The following is an 8,910-nucleotide window of genomic DNA, read 5'->3' on the forward strand; positions in this document are numbered from 1 at the left end:
CTTTTTATCAAATTGACTAATCAAACGATAAAATTTCTCAACGAGATTTTCACTCAATCATAATATCATACTGTAAACATTAAAATAATAAAAAATAATAATTTTGACCTTAGATTTGAGATTCTGAAACCACTGTTCTGATTTGACTAAAAACGGGTTGTTACAGATACACATCTAGTGTAGAGTGTTGTTAATAAATTAACAAAGTGTCCCCACCAAAAGAATACGGTGGAACTTGCAACTTATGAAATACTCATTCATTTTATTGAGAGTTTTTATATTCATGTTGATATTATTTTTAGCCTATAATTATTGAAGCCCTATAGATTTAAGCCATATACAAGCTTATGAAATACAAGTAGAAAGAAGAATTATCATCTCATTTTGTGGCTTAATTTTTCTCCTATCTTTTGATCTTACTGTTATTTCTTTTAGTTTTAAAACAAGATTGTAACTCTTTTTATTTATTTGAAATGCAACCTACTTTACACTACTACAAATGGAGGGTGGGGAGAAAAGGGTAAAAGGAAAATTAAAATAACAATAATAACAATTTTTTTCTTATTAAATCCATTACAAGATCATTTATTTAAAATTTCACAAAAAATCCCACCATTTAATTTAACTATAAAAGTGTGTGGATTCTAAGATTACGGAAATGGAGGTGCGTCTGAAAGGCAAGTACAAAGATTATTAATGCAATTATAGTTGGGGCACACGACGCAAATACCTTGACAGTCTTCGATTTCACTGCATCTACACGAAATGACAGGTCCTCTTGCCTCTGCCATCATCTCTGAATCTGCAACCAAAATTCCCTTGTATTAAATTAAACGAAAAAGATAATATTCATATCAAAGGAAAGAAAAGAGTTGGACAAGAAGAAACTAACGAGTTGCAAAGATTAAGATGGCAGCGAATATAAACAAATTGAATGAAAACTTCTCCATCTCTTTATATCTAATCAAATATGGTTGTGGAAATGTAGAGCTTATGGCTTTAATATATATAGTATATTATTTTGTGTTGCATGGAGTAATATTAATTTCTTTGGATTCTTTGAGATTGTTATGTTTTAATTTTTTTCCTTACGAAACTATGTCTAAAAAGGAAAGTAAATCAGCAAAACATCCTTGAGAAGATTTATGGAGATTTTGTTTACTAATTATCATTATTTTTTTCTAAGTGTAGTCATGGAAATTAATGCTACCAAATCTGGAATGCATGATACCAATAATTTGATTATTAGTCTAACCGTTTATGAACAAATGCAAGTTATGTTCCAATTTTTTTTTTGTGGTTTAGGAGAAGAAAATATTAAATTATATTTTTCTTGCTAGTCAAAATTATTATTATTTACCTAGTTTGCTAAAATGAAAATGAAAAAAAAATTGAGAGTGCAATGAATAAAACTAGAGTTTCTCAAATCTAGAGTTTTTAGTAGTTGGTGACCGTCAATCAAAATTCGATAAAATTGGCACCATGTAAAACATTGCTAGAACTACTCTATTGCTAACTAAAGAAATTATACTTGAGTGAATACCTAAGAAGAAATATTACACAACATACTATTAACAACTCAGTTAATGCAAAATAGCAAAATCAAAATCTTAAGAAAAGCATTAGAGCAAACCTAAGAATTTTACATGCTTAGCTATGCTAGGATAAAATAAAGAAAATTTCTTACAATTAATTTAATTAATTAATTTATCTTTCATGCCAAATAACAACATATTATCAATTGTTTACCCAAATGAAGAATGTTAGTTTTTTTTTTTTTTTGCTTTTAGCTTAACATGAAAGATTCGATATTATATAATCAAAATAAATTTAAGTTTCATAAAATATATTAAATATGAGTTATTTGAATTGAATTCATTATGAACAACTTGTAAATATAAAAATAAAATTTAGAAAAAGATTAATTTAATTAATTTCAATATTATAGTAACCAATCGACTAACACTATCGAAAAAACTTTTTCAAAATTATTTATTTATTTTTTAAATTTCAAAAACATCAAAATCAATTAAATAAAGTATTTAAAATTGAAAATCATGGGTGGAGTAGTTGGTACGTTGGGCTCGCTACAAGGCTAATGACACTATCACTTCAGTTAAAAGGTCAAAATTTGTTGCAATAGATTAGGGATAAAGGGAGACAAATAACCAAGGTTGTCCATGGAGGAGTTTTAACTTCGTGAAAGATGTTATCAAACCTGAAAAGAGAGGTTATAGAAAAGCAAAAAGTGATTGTTCGATTTTAAGTTCATAAAATTACATCCGGTTTGACTAATGAACTAAATAAAGGGGCAATACGTCAAGATGTCCTTATTAACACAACATGTAATAGTGTAGGCCTTATGGATAATATGCAAATTGCATCTCCCAAAATAGGAGTTCCAAGATAGGTGCATTCTTCTCTAATCATGCCCTATAAAGCTTCTAAAAGAAAGCAAGAAGATGATGAGATATAATGTTGATAAGATTAATGGCACTGCATCCAATAGATTCTATTTATTACCCAAATTAACTTGAAGAGAAATACTACAACAAGCATTTAAAAGGTTGGAAACCAAAAGGAAAAAAGAAGAAGAAAAACTAGAAGATAGCAATCTCAAATTGAAACAACAATAATAGCCTTCAACTGGGCCAAATGACAGGCTAATATCCTTAAAACCTGAAAGAGTCAAACCATATTGGTAATGATTATTCAAGTCACAGTAATGGCAAGAAAGACTCAATATGTGTTTCAATAAGAATAAAGAAACAATACAACTATCTATCAGCGGGTCTACATAAACATCCTTGCAATAAAGTAAGAAAGAGCGTGAGGATGAAGAAATCTACAAAACCATGAGGCTAAATTTAATATACAATTTTCCTTAAGTGATATGCAATAGCAAGGTATCATGTCCGCATAAGAAAAATGTTGATTGTGGCGATAAAAATGAACTTATAAGAAATTAATTGAGGCTTTAATGCATATATTAATGTCACTTTATTTAAGGTCTTATTTTCCCCCACCTATATTGTGATGTGCAAAAGAGTTATTGGCAAATGAACCTTGAGTATAAAACCAAACTCAATGGTTATCATTGAAATTAAAAAGGCATGTCTCCATAGTATGATTCTCTTTGACGAAGTATTTAGCAACATAAATTTGTTTCAAAATTTTGTACCATGTTTGAATATTTTTAAAATTAGGGGAGTGTGAAACATGTTTACTCTTTCCTTTACCCAAGGTATTGTCCAACTAAGTTTTCTTAGAAAATGTTTTTAATGTTGTAGCTTATAATAGGTGATTGTGCAATTTTTTCTATTAAATTTTTAACAGAGCACGTTTCCATCTGATACACATCTAGTGTAGAGTGTTGTTAATAAATTAACGAAGTGTCCCCACCAAAAGAATACGTTGGAACTTGTAACTTATGAAATACTGGTTCATTTTATTGAGTTTTTATATTCATGTTTATATTATTTTTAGCCTATAATTATTGAAGCCCTATAGATTGAAGCCATATCTAAGCTTATAAGATACAAGTAGAAAGAAGAATTATCATCTCGTTTTGTGTCTTAATTTTTCCTCGATCTTTTGTTCTTACTGTTATTTCTTTTAGTTTTAAAACAAGATTGTAACTCTTTTTATTTATTTAAAATGTAATCTACTTTACACTACTACAAATGGAGGGGGGAAGAGAAAAGGGTAAAAAGAAAATTAAAATATTACTAATAACAATATTTATTTCTGATTAAATCCATTACAAGATCATTTATTTCAAATTACACAAAAAAATCTCACCATTTAATTCAACTATAACAGTGTGTAGATTCTAAGATTATGGAAATGGAGGTGCGTCGGAAAGGCAAGTACAAAGATTATTAATGCAATTATAGTTGGGGCACACGGTGCAAATACCCTGACAGTCTTTGATTTTACTGCATTACACGAAATGATAGGTCCTCTTCCCTCTGCCATCATCTCTGAATCTGCAACCAAAATTCCCTTGTATTAAATTAAACGAAAAAGATAATATTCATATCAAAGGAAAGAAAAGAGTTGGACAAGAAGAAACTAACGAGTTGCAAAGATTAAGATGACAACAAATACAAACAAACTGAATGAAAACTTCTCCATCTCTTTATATCTGTAGCGACGTAAAAAAAAATTTTTAGCTTCGCTTGGTCGCTAATTGTGGCGATTTATTAAACATTTGAAAACCAACTTTCGATTTTATTAACAAAGGAGTCGCCATACGATCCTTTTTATAGGTGTGATCGGACACCTAATAAAATTATTTTAAAACAAAAAGAAGGCCAAATTTAGGTCTACATGAAAGTCCGAGAAAAATTGGGGTTCGGAGTCGATTCTGCGTGAGGAAGGTATTAGCACCCTCGCGACGCCCAAAATTGGTATCTCATAAACATGTGTTGACTTGATTTTCAAAATACGAGTTCAATATAATATTTAATCATGATCCGATTGAAAAATGATAATTTTAGTTTTCGATTTTTTTTAGAAAGGGTGTCCGTTTTTAACACAAGCCATTTAATTTTACCCAACATAGCGATAAAATCGATGGCTTAATATTAAATTGGTACATTGTCTTATTTTTGAAATTAATTAAAACATGAGAAAAATATTCCTAAAGTGAGAAATTAAAAATAGATAAAGGACGCAAAAAAATGATATCATTAATGAAAAATATTAACATGGAATACTAGAATATTAGAATAATAATAATAATGATATTTACAAAATAAAAACAAATCATGTACTAATAATAAAATAGGAAAAATGATATATTTGGTAATAATAATATAAAATAATAATATGTACATAAAAATACATATATATATATATATGCATATAATAAAAGTATGTAATAATAATAATAATAATATCTACAATAAAAGAAAATATTAGGAAACGTACATAAAAATATATACATAAAAATTTACAACAATAATATAAAATAATGATATGTGCAAAAATATATATATACATATGTACATAAAATATACACTAATATAATAATAGTTATAATAATACTAACAATAGTAATAATTTGTAATAATAATATATACACAATATGGTATTTAAAATATATATATATATATATATATATATATATATAATAGTATTTAAGAATATATACATAAGAAATATATAACTAATGGCATTAAAAATATATACATAATATATATAAAATACCTAAAAAAAGAAGGGGAAAGAAGAGAGAGGGAGGGGAAAGGAAATCCGGCCAAGGGGGCGGTCACGGATCACCGGTCGATCGTCGATCTCCGCCGTCGTCGACCACCGTCAATACCGCCCACATACAGTGGGGAAAAATAAATTTTTAACAATATATGTATATATAAAGAAAGAAAAAAACACACAAAAAAGAAAAAAAAGATTCGAAAGAAGAGGAAAAAAGAAAAAGATGCAACCTTTTTATTGATGTTTCTTTTGTGTTCAAAATTTGAAGGGATTTTTGTGTTTTTTTTTCAATCTTTGTAAAATCCTCCTCCTTTTTTTTACATGATTTTTGAATGGCTTTTTATAGCCATCTTTTACATGATTTTCTTTTTTTTTTTTCTATTTTGTAGGTGGTGGTGGTAGACAATGGGAGGAAAAATGGGGCAAGTGGGAAAGTGGTTAGGTGGCTAGGTTTTTTTATCTTTTTTTGTTAGGTTTTTCTTTTTTCTTCTTTTTTTTTTTTTGGGTTAGGTTTTTTTGGGGTAGGTTTTTCTTTTTCTTTTTTTTTCTTTGTTTTTTTTTTGGGTTAGGTTTTTTTTTGGGGGCTTAATGGGCTTTTGAATTGGGTTTGGGTAGATGTAAATGGGTCATGGGTTAAGGGTTTTAGTGGGTTTAGAGGTTTGGTTGGGTTTTCATATAATTGGGCCCGGGCAATTTGGGCTTCTAATGCCCTCTTTGCTCATTGTCGTTAAACGATAATAGAGCAAAGACTTTCAAGAAGACCAAACTTGCCCGGTCTTGCTAGGTCTTGACTTGCTTTGGAACTCTTCTTGTTTAGTTAGTCTCTTTTCAGTCCACCGCATCTTGTAGCTTTGGTTCAATCCACTGCAAATTCGGAGATATGCCTTGTAGCTTCAATCTGTTCCAATGTAACTTCAAGGATATGAGATTTGTGGCTTCGATCCGCTTCACTATAACTTCGAAAGATAAGATCTACAATTTCAATATGCTCTTCTATCGCTTGGTGAGATAAGGTTTTGGTCTTCTCTTCTGCGACTCCAGAAAGGCAAGATCTGATGCCCTCGATCAACTCCACTGCAACTTTAAGGAGGCAGAATCTGACGTCTTCAATCAGCTTCAATCTTTATTCTCTACTGGCATGTGATCCTGAGCTCAACTCATTTTTTGCAATATGAATTGACTCTCTAAAAACAGACATTAAAAACAGAAATTGAAAATAGCTCAGCGCGTGAGCCAAGGCTCAACTCACCTCTCGCAATATGAGTTGATTTTTTGAAACTTAACTTGAAAAGCAGATTTTGAAAATACCTCGATATGTGACTGGAGGTTCAACTCACCTCTCGCAATATGAGTTGATTTTGAAAAGCGAAATTAAAAGACTCAACTCAACTCTCGCAGAATTAAAAGCTCAACTCACCTCTCGCAATATGAGTTGAATTTTTTGAAAAAAAGAATTGAAAATAGCTCAAGACGTGAGCCAAGGCTCAACTCACTTCTCATAATATGAGTTGATTTTTGAAAAGCGAATTTGAAAAATAGATTTTGAAAATACCTCGACATGTAACTCGAGGCTCAACTCACATCTCGCAATGTGAGTTGATTTTTTGAAAAATATAAATTGAAAAAATACCTCGGTGTGTGATCTGAAGCTCAACTCACCTCTCGCAATATGAGTTGATTTTTTGAAAGATAGAAATTGAAAATAGCTCAGCAGATGAGCCAAGGGTCAACTCACCTCTCGCAATATAAGTTGATTTTTGAAAGCGAAATTGAAAATACCTCAACGTGTCTTGAGGCTCAACTCATTTCTCATAATATGAGTTGAATTTTGAAAAGAAATTGAAATTACCTCAGCGTGTCCCGAGGCTCAACTCACCTCTCGCAATATGAGTTGATTTTTTTTTGAAAGGCGAAATTGAAAATGGAAATTGAAAATACCTCGGCGTGTGATCTGAGGCTCAACTCACCTCTCATGTCTGAGTTGACTTTTTGACAACAGAATTGAAATTACCTCAGCGTGTCCTGAGGCTCAACTCACCTCTCGCAATATGAGTTGATTTTTTTGAAAGGCAAAAATTGAAAAACGGAAATTGAAAATACCTCGGCGTGTGACCTGAGGCTCAACTCGCCACTCGCAATACGAGTTGATTTTTTTGACAACAGAAATTGAAATTACCTCAGCGTGTCCTGAGGCTCAACTCACCTCTCGCAATATGAGTTGATTTTTTTTTGAAAGACAGAAATTGAAAAACGGAAATTGAAAATACCTCGGCGTGTGACCTGAGGCTCAACTCGCCTCTCGCAATACGAGTTGAAATTAAAACATAAAAATTGAAAATACCTCAGCGTGCCCCGAGGCTCAACTCACCTCTAGTAATATGAGTTGATTTTTTTGACAACAGAAATTGAAATTACCTCAGCGTGTCCTGAGGCTCAACTCACCTCTCACAATATGAGTTGATTTTGAAAAAGTAGAAATTAAAAGGTTCAACCTACCTCTCGCAATATGAGTTGATTCTTGAACAACGTAAATTGAAAACAGAAATTGAAAATACCTCGGCGTGACTCGAGGCTCAACTCACCTCTCATAATATGAGTTGAAATTAAAACACAAAATTGAAAATACCTCAACAGCGTCCCCGAGGCTCAACTCACCTCTAGCAATATGAGTTGATTTTGAAAACAAAATTAAAAGGCTTAACTCACCTCTCTTAATATGAGTCAATTTAAAACATAAACTAAAAATACCTCAGGCGTGCCCAGAGGCTCAACTCACTTCTCATAATATGAGTTGATTTTGAAAACAAAATTAAAAATACCTCAACGTGTCTTGAGGCTCAACTCATCTCTCTAATATGAGTTGATTAAAACACAAAATTGAAAATACCTCAGCGTGCCCGAGGCTCAACTCACCTCTAGCAATATGAGTTGATTTTGAAAAACAAAATTAAAAGGCTTAACTCACCTCTCGCAATATGAGTCAATTTAAAACTAAAAATACCTCAGCGTGTCCCGAGGCTCAACTCACTTCTCAATATGAGTTGATTTTGAAAACAACAATTAAAAATACCTCAACGTGTCTTGAGGCTCAACTCATCTCTCGCAATATGAGTTGATTTTCCTTGAAAAGCATGAATTAAAAACATCAAAATACCAAAACTGTCCTTTGGTAGAATTCGGGTGTCTTTTCCTTTGATTCAGTTCGACTTTCATTCAAGATTTCTTGCTCTGTTGGAGTACCTGTATATGCCATGTATGATGTTATCATGATATGCACATGTTTGTCTTAAATGCTTTTATGCCTACATGATTATGCGGTGCTCCTTAAGCATGTTTTTCAGATGTCCATTTAGCCACGATTGTTGAGGATCTGTGTTCATTGCTTTGATTCTCGACTTTCTCTTGAGCCTTATACATCTTCAAGCTTCACGAGTAATCGACGTTTCTCAGATATCACTCTTTTGCCCCCGATTGAACTTTGTTCTTACTTTGAGACTCTTGTGCTTATCAAATTTTCATCCAGGTAATGCTTAACATTTCTTTTGCTTAGAGTGTGTCATTTCACCATTTATCATGTAAATAAACACATAATGAGATGCATGAAAAAGGTCAGATAGGGACAAAAATGATATTTCATATTCATCTATTTCAAATGTGGCAAACAAAGCAAGTTAACCAATGAGAGTAAAA

General features: G+C 31.4%; 1 long non-coding RNA gene across 1 annotated transcript; it reads right to left on the reverse strand.

Moving 5' to 3' along the window:
* Positions 1–532: 532 nt before the first annotated feature.
* On the reverse strand, positions 533–1,022 carry LOC108478778 (uncharacterized). The gene is made up of 2 exons (XR_001870348.2): positions 893–1,022; positions 533–802 (listed from the first exon to the last, which is right to left on the reverse strand). It is a non-coding gene; the product is annotated as an uncharacterized LOC108478778 (long non-coding RNA).
* Positions 1,023–8,910: the final 7,888 nt, after the last annotated feature.

This window comes from Gossypium arboreum, chromosome 12, assembly GCF_025698485.1.
Source record: "Gossypium arboreum isolate Shixiya-1 chromosome 12, ASM2569848v2, whole genome shotgun sequence".
NCBI classification, from domain to species: Eukaryota; Viridiplantae; Streptophyta; class Magnoliopsida; order Malvales; family Malvaceae; genus Gossypium; species Gossypium arboreum.